This window comes from Sphaeramia orbicularis, chromosome 9 (genome assembly GCF_902148855.1).
Source record: "Sphaeramia orbicularis chromosome 9, fSphaOr1.1, whole genome shotgun sequence".
Taxonomy (NCBI): Eukaryota; Metazoa; Chordata; class Actinopteri; order Kurtiformes; family Apogonidae; genus Sphaeramia; species Sphaeramia orbicularis.
The window spans coordinates 50074418-50084245 of NC_043965.1; positions in this window are offsets into that span (position 1 = coordinate 50074418).

Sequence of the window (9828 nt, forward strand, 5' to 3'; positions counted from 1 at the left end):
GAAACTTGGTCAGTATTTTTTTTCTTGAGTGATTTATTTATTTACACATGTGAAAAAACGATGCAATTGAATTTTTTTTAATGAACCTATTTTTCATGGAGTTACAAAAATGTCAACTCAGATGGACACCATATGTTTAATTTTTGAAGCAAAGAAACATATATTTAAAACCCATCATCAGAAAGTGATATATTCTGTGAAAACTATGAAATAAAAACTTCTTTTTTTTTTTTTAACTTTTGTTAATGTTAATGTTTGTTAATGTACAGAGTAACAACGTTTGTCCTGAGATTGGGCCCAAGATTACAATATAAAATATTTGGTTACAATGAAGAAAAGGAGAAAAAAAAACAATCCAGGCTTAAATATCCATTCCAATAAGACTGAATACTGGTCTCCATCTTCTTTCAAAGGTCGGGGTCTTCAGCTGTAGCTGTGCTGTTAACTGTTCCATTAGACATCCATCCATCCATTTTCTGAACCCGCTTTATCCCCACTAGGGTCACAGGGTGACACGGTGGTGCAGTGGTTAGCACTTGTGCCTCACAGCAAGAAGGTCCTGGGTTCGATTCCAACACCAGTCGATGGGGGGTGGGACCTTTCTGTGTGGAGTTTGCATGTTCTCCCCGTGTCTGCGTGGGTTCTCTTCGGGTACTCCAGCTTCCTCCCACCATCCAAACACATCCACTGATAGGTTGATTGGTTAATCTAAATTGCCCATAGGCGTGAATGTGAGAGTGATTGTTTGTCTCTATATGTTCAGCCCAGTGATGAACTGGTGAAATGTCCAGGGTGTACCCCGCCTCCACCCCTATGTAGCTGGGAAAGACTCCAAGCGACCCCCAAGTTCCATTAGACAAACTTGTTTAATTTTTTGTATCCATTGTCCAATTGTAGGTGATTCAGGTTTCAACCATAACATTGTTATCATTTTTCTCGCAGTCATCAGAAGAAGATGTAGTATGAATTCTTGGTCGTGGGACAGACCATCAGGGAATATGTCCAGTAAAAATAATAATGGGTCCATAGAGAGGTTCACTTTAAGTAAACTATCAAGTATACCTTTTACATTTGTCCAGAAGTGTTTCACAATGGGGCACTCCCAAAATATGTTTTCTGATCACCGACAAGACCACAGTTTCTCCAACACTTGTTGCTAACACCACTTTTAGAGAGAAAAGATTTTAATGGGGTTCTGAAAAATCGTATTTTAACCTTCCAGTCAAATTCCTTCCAAAGCTGACTCCCCACCCCCTGTGAAATAAAAACATTTTAATGCTGCTAATCTGATGTTTTCTCACATTTTACCATACTCTAATACTAGTTATTACTCACTTCATGGAGATAATATGCAAAAAAAAAAACACTTTTTGTTTAAGAAAACTGTTAATTACAGTCTAACAACAATTAGTAATTGATTTTCACTAAAATGTGTTACTGCAAATCCAGTTTATCAAGAACAGAAAAGTTAAAGTAATGGTATGAATTACAGTGTATGGGATGATGCATAAGCGTCCACTGTGTTGGTTGATGTGCAACTAAAACAACAAAACAAAGGAATATACAAGAGAATAGCTGTAGAATAACTGTCCACTGCAGTGACCGCTATGCATGAAAGGGTTAAAACAGGGGGGTCAAACTCCTTTTCTTTCAGGTACCACATTCAGCCCAGTTGTCCAGTGGGTCAGACCAGTAAAATAATAACAGAATAGCATCCAAATAATGACAACTACAAACGTATCTCTTTGTTTTAGCGCCAAAAAATAAAATTAATTTATGAAAATTACAAACTATTCAGACAAAAAAGATGCAAATAACCTGACATATCTGAAATTTCTTAAGAAAAACAAATGCAATTTTAACAATATTCTGCCTCAATTTATCATTTAAACATGTGTATTACAGATCTACAAAGGCACGACAGTTAGTAACATGCAGAGTATTGGTCAAATTGCACTGAATTTTTTTTTTTGACATTTCAGGTTGTTCATATTTGTTCACGTTATTCACATTTTATTGTTAAAGAATAGTTTGTTAATGTAAATATTGTCATAATTTAATGTTTCGATTTGTACCCCTCGGCCAACTTCTGGCTGAAGGGGTATTGTAATGGTTTTGTCGTCTGTCTGTCTGTCTGTCCATTCATTCATTCATTCACCAACATAATCCCATTTTCTGTAGAATGCATTGAGATATCTGCACCACATTCATACTGTGGATGCTTCTTGGCATGGAGCAGAAGCCTATTGAAAATATGTGACCTTGACCTACTTTTTCAAGGTCAAATGGCCTTGTGCCTTGTGCAGTTATAATATCTGAGTACTTTCAAATATAAATATGTATGTAATAAGTTTTACACAAAGACAATCTAATCTAAATTATAGGGCAGTAACTTTCACCAGACTCTTATACTGTATTTGGCCAAGGGGGATTAAAAGTGTGCAGGATGTTATGTTTTTGGGTTTTTTGCACTAAGACAAAGACAAATTTGGACTGGTCTTTATTTATAGGTATAACGTTATATATATATGTATATATATATATATATATATATATATATATATATATATATATATATATATATATATATATATATATATTTATTTATTTATTTATTTATTTATTTTTTTTTTTTATTTTTTTTTTCACATTAAACCAAGAATAACATTGGCAGGCATTATTTATGGATTAGGCTTCTATTTCACTTGAGATCACACTGGTCTGTATGTGGAACCTGAAATAAGATAAGATAAGATAAGATAAGATAAGATAAGATAAGATAAGATAAGATAAGATAAGATAAGATAAGATAAGATAAGATAAGACTATATTGATCCCACCATGGGGAAATTTAACAGTAAACAGCAGCAATATGCAACACACCAGTGCAAAAGAGAAGGCAGGTAGAAATAAACATTCTTCAAAGCATAAAAATGTAAGTATAAAGTTTTTAAAGTATTTACATATTTACATAGTGACTGCACATATACATGATGTGATATGGGGGTGGTGGAGGGTTAATAAAATAAATAAAACAAGTTCCACACCCTTGACTGTTGATATAGTATATTTAGTAGTATAGTAGCATATAGTATAATTCAGTATAAATTTTGCACTCTGCAAATTCATACCAGTACAGTGAAAATCGTACTTTAAGATGAGTATAAAAGTATAAGTTAAAAAAAAAAAATTAAATAGAATAATTTAACTAGGAAATTACAACAAACAAAACAAAGTCGCATCGAAAAATGGCATGCAAGAGAAAAAGAGCATAAAAAATACAAAAAATATAAACTATTATTACTATAAAAATAAAATATATATACTATATATATACTGTATATATATATATATATATATATATATATATATATATATATATATATATATATATATATATATATATATATATATATATACACACACACACACACACACACACTACCAGTCAAAAGTTTGGGTTTGCCTGGTTTTTCTTTATTTTCATGACTATTTACATTGTACATTCTCACTGAAAGCATCAAAACTATGAATGAACACATATGGAATTATGTAGTTAAAAAAAGAGTGACATAACTCAAAACATGTTTTATATTTTAGGTTCTTCAAAACAGCCCCCCTTTGCTTTTGCACATTCTTGGCCTTCTCTGGATGAGCTTCATAAGGTATTCACCTGAAATGGTTTCCAACAGTCTTGAAGGAGTTCCCAGTGATGCAGAGCACCTGTTGGCCATCTGTGGTCCATCTCATGTCATTTAAATGAGAAGATGTGTCCAAACTTTTGACTGGTAGTATATACTTACATGAAAGTGCAACATCTGGGTCATTGTGCAAACTGTCAGAGGTAAACAGGGCCGGAGTGGAACTCTTTTCACCTTGGGAGTTTTCTGCCCAAACCGGACCACTATTTCCATGGAGGAGGAATTTGAATAAATGAAACAGCAGCTAGCTCTTACAATGCCTTTTTATTGGGTATAAGTTCAGGTATATGTAGGTAAATTAACCGAAAACACTTCACTTTAACAATATGTTTACTTCAAATTTAAATCAGATAAAAATTTATAAGGTAAAAAATATGATAAAGATTATAACATATTTACCTTTGTACAGGAGCAATAAATTGAAATTAAAATAATTTTAAATTAAAATTGCATTTTTCTTTCCAACAGAGAGGTGCTCTATTGTTAGGTTTACACTCATTTAATATATTACACTTTGAAATTATGTTGATTATTTTCAGCTTGAAACTGGACATTTGTGATTACTGTTGTATATTGGACTATACAAAATAAACTACCCTAAGCTGACATTGCAAACGTAAGTAAGTAAGTAAGTAAGTAAGTTAATTTTATATATAGAGCAAACGTTGCACAATACCCTTATACACTGACAGTATAAAATCATTTCCATATCTGTCTTTACTCGCTGCAGCTGGGGTCCATCCCCTGGAAAACAGGTCTGTTCATTTCACACATTTGGCCGCATCTTCTTCCAACACCTTTCTTTTCTTTAACTTGGCCTTTTGAGCTCCACCTGGCCTCTTCCCGCCCTCCATCACCACCCACTGACGCTTGGCTCTATTCTGTGACTATATTTAAAGGAGTTGTATGAAGGATTGTTGCCAAAACTGGTACTGTAATCACATTCAAAATACTGTAGAGCAGGGGTCTCAAACATGCGGCCCGGGGGCCAAATGCGGCCTACCAAAGGTTCCAATCCGGCCCGTGGGATGAATTTGCCAGGTGCAAAAATTCCACAGTCTTGAGTTGAATTAAGCAAAAAATATTTAGCTTGAATTAAGGAAAAAATCTTGAATTAAACCCAAAAAAAATCTCAGATTTAGCAAAAAATCATGAATTAAGCAAAAAATGTTGAATTAACAACTTCAGGTTTTTTTTCTTTGTTTTATTGCAAAAAAATAACATTAAATTATGAAAATATTTACATTTACAAACTATCCTGTATCAATTAAATATGAATAACCTGAACAAATATGAACAACCTGAAATGTCTACAGAAAGTTGAGCATGATTTTAACAGTTTTCTGCCTGTTACTCAGTGTTTAGTGTCTTTGTAGTTCAGTTCCATAATGTACATGCAGAAATGATAAGCTGAGGCAGAATATTGTTAAAATTGCACTTATTTTTCTTAAGAGATTTCAGTTTTTTCAGGTCATTCACATCTTTTTTTGTTTGGATAGTTTATAAAAGTAAGTATTTTCAGAATTTAATGGGGGGTTTTTTGCACTAAAACAAAGACAATAATTTGGAGTTGTCATTATTTATAGGTTATTCTGTTATTATTGCACTGGTCCGGCCCACTGGAGATCAAATCGGGCTGAATGTGGCCCCTGAAAGAACATGAGTTTGAGACCCCTGCTGTAGAGTGTGGTATCCCCTCCCCCTCCCCCTCCCCCTCCCACCCGACCAGGGGTTGCCAGATCCAGCATGAGCTTCTACTACAAGGAGCTACCATGGCATGGGACGAGTCCTAAATGATATTTATATTGGGCCCAGTCTCTTCTCCCAGTCCCAGGTGAAGAGACGGTGACCCGGGCCCAGCTCTCAGTGGCTCTTACCGGGTGGTGAGACTGCAGGCCTGGGCTGCGGAAGACCACGGGAAAGCCGTCTTCAAATTCTTCTCCACTTTCAGCCATCTCCATGTTTCATAATCATCTCCTATACATATCCTTGTTTTGTTTCTTACTTTGTCACAAGGTATTCAGGAATAATAAGAGGCCTTTTAGGTTTAGTAATGTCAGACATTTATGTTTATGTTTATGTTTACGCATTTGGCAGACGCTTTTTTCCAAAGCGACTTACAGGGGAAAACCAATTAAATCACTCAATCAATCAAATTTTATTTATATAGCGCCAGATCACAAAAAAGTTATCTCTTGACATTTTATATATAGAGTTGGTCAAAACCAGACTCTAAGTCAATTCTACAGAAACCCAACAGAATCCTCCTGGAGCAAACACTTGTGACTGGTGACAGTGGCGAGGAAAAACTTCCCTTTAACAGCAGAAACCTCGAGCAGACCCAGACTCCTGGAGGATGGCTGTCTGCCTGGACCAGTTGGGGTTAAAGAGAGAGAGTAGAGAAGGGGAAAAAGAGAGAGCGATAGAGATAGAGACTGGGGGAGAGGGGGAGAAGGGGGGAGTAGGGGGAGACACATGGAGGCGGTTGAGGATAAGTGAGTGGTGATGATGAGGGCAGGGAAGAGGCCGGACCACCGCAGCAGGTCCAGAGATAATCGTGAAAGAATCTGTGGTTGTCCTGGGAAAAACCTTATTAGAATATTTAAAATGGAATGTTTGAAAGTGCTAGGACAGGAGGTGCTCTCGGAAGAGCTGGGTCTTCAGGAGCTTCTTGAAGATAGGCAGGGATGACTCTGTTCTTGTAGCACTTGGTAGGGCGTTCCACCAACGTGGAACGACCCATGAAAAGAGCCTGGATTGTCTTGTACAAGGTCTGGGGACCACCAGACTACGTTCCCCAGACGAGCGGAGTGGTCGTGGGGCGACATAAGCTTTTATTAGTGCACCTAAGTAGACAGGAGCAGACCCACGGAGAATTTTGTAGGCTAGGATTAAAGATTTGAATTTTATGCGGGCAGCTATGGGTAGCCAGTGTAACTCAATGAGTAAGGGGGTGACATGTGCCCTTTTAGGCTGATTGAAGACCAGACGCGCTGCTGCATTCATACATTTTATTCATACATTTATGATCAGAAATGTTCCAGCTGCAGCTCAGTGGGAACTGTCAACCTGGATGAACAAAAGACTGACTTGGTGATTGGCAGATAGGTGATGGGCGGAGCATCAGACCAAAACACACAATGACAACATTGTTTATGGGCTGACACTGAGCTTTTCAACTGCAAATATTCTGGCTGGACTACTACTGTCAGCGATATCAGTATTTGAAATGAACACGATTCCTTAATGTCTGGTGACATTCAGGGCCATTTCATGATTACTGGGAACATAATCCTTGCATACAGCTCCTTTAATTTTACTGCTCCGGAAAAGACGATTCATGGGCCAAAACAACCGAAACATTTGAGAGGGAAGAATCCCCTCAGATGGTAGAACCCATTGAATCTATTGCGATGTAAGGGCTGCGCTGTCAGATGAATGGAGAATGAACTCAAGGAGAAGATTAGATAAGTTACAGATAAGTATCCAAATTATTTTTCCCATCCAACCGGCCCATACTTGAGATTGACATGAGCCTGCCCATCGGGAATCCTCCTGAACCTCCTGATTAGCCACCCTGGGCCTGGAGGTAAATGGTACACAGCATGCACAAAACTGCCTGAGATAAGTGAGATGTTAAATATGCAAAACTGTGAGAGATGAACAGTATGATGTATGTATATATAAGGTGAACCCCCCCTGCCTGTTTGACACCCCTGCTTTTTCTAGCTTTGTCTGAATATTAAACAAAACAGAAAACACCATAAGCATTCCTTGATCTTTAATTTAGCATGAATTTATCTGTAATGGTTGAATATTTAGATTTGCATACGCTTGTGCTTTTATATGAAGTTTGTGTTTGAGTCTGTGTTGTTTTAGTAGTTTAATGTTTGAAGACTTTAGGTGACTCCATTTATATGCTAATAGTAGCTTGTGTTTTTCACTGTCACTGCCATTGTAGAGGAGCAGAAAACAAACACTAACTAGAAAAGTATTCGGAGGGTGCAGACCTCCGCCAAGGCAGATCTGTCCGCCACCCCCCCACCCACCATTCACCACCAAAATTTAATTATTTCTTCCTTGTGCCAGTATCAACATTTCCGGAAAATTTCATGAAAATTCATCCATAACTTTTTGAGTTACCTTGCTAACTAACCAACAAACAAGCAAGCAAACAAACAAGCAAACAAACAAACAAACAAACAAACAAACCCTGGCAAAAACATAACCTCCTTGGTGGAGGTAATTGAAGAGGAAACAAGCATAAGGATCATCGAAAAACAAACCTGAATGTTGTACACAGAAATCAGTGTACCGGCTGTTATCCTGGATGTAGGCAAGTGAGACCTCCGCCAAGGAGGTAATGGTTTTTCCAGGGTCGGTCAGTCAGTTGTGAGAGGACTTCCAGTTGCAGGTTTGATCAGTCCATAACACCTTCTTCCAGTCTTCAGTAGTCCACTGGTGGTGTTTCATGGTCCAGCCAAGCCTCTTTTTCTCATTCTGAAGTCTCTTCAATGGCTTTCTTGCTGCAATGTCTGTCTGTCTATCGAGATAGATAGATAGATAGATAGATAGATAGATAGATAGATAGATAGATAGATAGATAGATAGATAGATAGATAGATAGATAGATAGATAGATAGATAGATAGATAGATAGATAGATAGATAGATAGATAGATAGATAGATAGATAGATAGATAGATAGATAGATAGAGGGTGTCCCAAAAAACTTACATTTAAAAAAACTTACATTTAACAGAATCGGGGGGGGGTTTCAAAGGACCTTAGATAAAGTGTATAATTAAGTGTTGCTTCCCCATTAAAGCTTTGTATTTGTATATATATATCTATATTAACCCCATGTACTATTCACTTAAGAGGGGCCAAACCAAAGCTATTTAACAGTAAAGCTAGAGCTAAGTAAAGGATTTATTAACCTTATGAGTGCGAAAACTAGATCTGGTGGCTGCAAAAAAACACAGTTAAATACTGATATATGTATCACTAAATGCATATCAAGGCATTTATTAATGTTTGTAAAGTAAAACAACAACAACAACAACAACAACAAAAAACCAAGTAAATATATAACAATAACATTGGCAATAACATAAGTTAGCTAAACTTCATAATGTGAGTTTGTAATGCTATAATAAACAAATTCTTAAGCAGTCTACAGACATATAAACAATGGCTTACATTAAAAAGAAATGAAGAAAAAATTTAAATTTTATAATTATTTTTTATTCTTTTATCACTATGCTACTATTAACAATGCTACATTAATGTTAATAATCATTTTATAAGGGCTCACAAAGGCTTTATTATTACCTAATAACCAATGCTTTTTCCACAGGTCTTCATCTGAAGTATTGACCACTTCGTGTGTTTTTAGTAAATGTGGTGGAAAAGTACCGTATTTTCATCTTAATAAAGGACTATTGTCTGTCTGTGCAAAGCAGTTAGACACTCAAACCTAATAACAAATAAGGCGACAGATAACGGACTAACTGATAAGAGACGTTTATCTGAGTCACACAGAGCCTCAGCTTGTGCAAATCTTTCGGCCTTTTCTGGTTGCTCTAAATTTCTGAACATTTATTTGAGGTTTCCATGTTTTGCAGAGCTTCTTTGGAAAACTGAAGAACCTGTAAGTATACTAACTCTGCTTACTAATGTAAAACATCTTTATATTTGCAGATTATATGTTTTATATGTTTGGACTAAATTAAACTCCATTGGAGTATAAAGTATGTCTGTTATTTTCTTCTTGAGACACAATGGGCCTCCAGCTCCACCCAGAAGGACTGGTAAGACTTCACAGTTTCTTTTTATCCTTAATGAATCACAGATCTTTCCTGTGACTATATGTTTCTCTATCCATCTGTTTCAGACAATAATGCAAAGTTTGCATGGCCTCCAGATGAGTTTGTGAGTAGTAGTTTGTAAACCCTTATGTAGTGTCCATCTTCTCTTTTTTATCACATATCTCAACAGCAGCAGTGGAGCGATAACTTCTGAGGTTCTATAGTTTTAAAAAAATGACAAAAAATAATGCAGTCAACCACTGTATACAGGAATCTGTAGTAATTATCAGACAAGTCACTAATGAACTGTTTATACCA